Here is a 1,840-nt window from a genome sequence, read left to right as displayed (position 1 = left end):
ATCCATTCAATCACCAAATCCTGTTGATTCTACCTCTTAACTGTCACTTCCTCCCATCTAGTCCAAGCTAAATTTGACCTGTGCACAGTACACTTCTACTTCTGCCTACTTTCAAAACTGTAACCAGACTGGGGTTTTTTAAGAACACAAATTTGATCATATCTAGCCTTTGCTTAGAATCTACTGACAACTTCACACTTAACTATCAGATGAAGGCTAAAATTATTCAATGTGCAATTTGAGGATTTGCAAGATCTAGTCCAGCCCCGTGTACCTTACCAGCTCCATCTGGAGGTGCTCTCCCCTACCTTTCTTTTTCTTTTACTTCATTTATTTAACTCTCCCTTACCTTTCTATACTCTGGCTGCTTCTTGAACCTGCCATTACTCATTCTCACCTCACAGCATTTACACGTGCTCTTCCCTCTACCTGGAATGCCCTCTTCCTTACATACAACCTTATCCTACAGATCTCACTTTAAATGCTACTTTCTCCGGGTAGCTTTCCCATTATTCTTGGTCTTGGTGAGGTCAAATTTCTCAAACTTTTGTAACAACTTATCAAAATTGAAGTTTAAAACTGTTGAAGTTATGTCTCTTTGATGCTATAATTTCAAAGAGAGAAGGAACTAAACCCTACTATTGCATTCCCAAAATCTAGCATTTTGTCCTGCACAAGGTCAATAAATGTTTATTAAACTATAAATGACTGGCCTGATAAATGAATAAATAAATACTTCATAGCTCAGTCGGTAAAGAATCGTCCTGCAATGCAGGAGACCTGGGTTCGGTTCTTGGGTCAGGAAGATCACCTGGAGAAGGAAATGGCAACCCACTCCAGTATTCTTGTCTGGAGAATCCCATGGACAGAGGAACCTAGCAGGCTACAATCCACGAGGTCACAAGAGTCAGACATGACTTAATGACAAAACCACCACAAATCGTGAAACAGAATTACCTGTACCATAATTACAAAATTACAGTTAACCTTAATGGTGTTAGTCGTGTCTGTGTGCATGTGAAGTCACTTCAGCTGTGTCTGACTCTGTGCAACTCTATGAACTATACAGCCTGCCAGACTCCTCTGTCCATGATATTCTCCAGGCAAGAATACTTGAGTGGATTGCCATGCCCTCCTCCAGGGGATCTTCCTGACCCAGGGATCGGAACTGCATCTGCTGAAACTCCTGAACTGCTGGTTGGATTCTTTACCATTGAGCCACCAGGGAAGACCATGTTACTCATACTCCCAAATACAAAATTTGGAAGGCTTCCATGTATATGTGTATAAACAAACAAAAAGAGACAATAAGTGAGAATGATCTCATTACAAATCCAGGTTACAGTCCTTCACTGATACTCCAGAAGTATTTAACAACAAAGGAATAGGGATGTATCTTAATATATCATCTACCTTTCAAAGGTGGCACATATATATTCAGATAAAAGTTTTGATATAAGCTCCAATTATGTTATTTGGATAGAATACTCAGATCCTCTAAAAGAGTAATAAGATAACATATCCTAAAATTTTACATTTATATGCAATTATTTAAAACCAGCTACTCTGGAGAAGGGAATGGCAACCCACTCCAGTTTTCATGCCTGGAGAATCCCATGGACAGATACCTGGTGGGCTACAGCGCAAGGGGTTGCAAAGAGTTGGACACGACTGAGCGACTACCACTACCACTACTACATATATAGTGGACTGCACAGTCTCTTAAGTCTTATAAAACGGGAGAATTTACTAACCTATCAAGTAAAATCAAAGCTTAAACTTTAAAGATTTAAAGATTAGATATTCATAACTTTTAAAATTAATGAGAGAAAATACAAAC

This window comes from Bos javanicus, chromosome 10 (assembly GCF_032452875.1).
Source record: "Bos javanicus breed banteng chromosome 10, ARS-OSU_banteng_1.0, whole genome shotgun sequence".
Taxonomy (NCBI): Eukaryota; Metazoa; Chordata; class Mammalia; order Artiodactyla; family Bovidae; genus Bos; species Bos javanicus.
The sequence above is the reverse complement of the archived record's forward strand: the minus strand, read 5'-3'. Positions refer to the sequence as shown.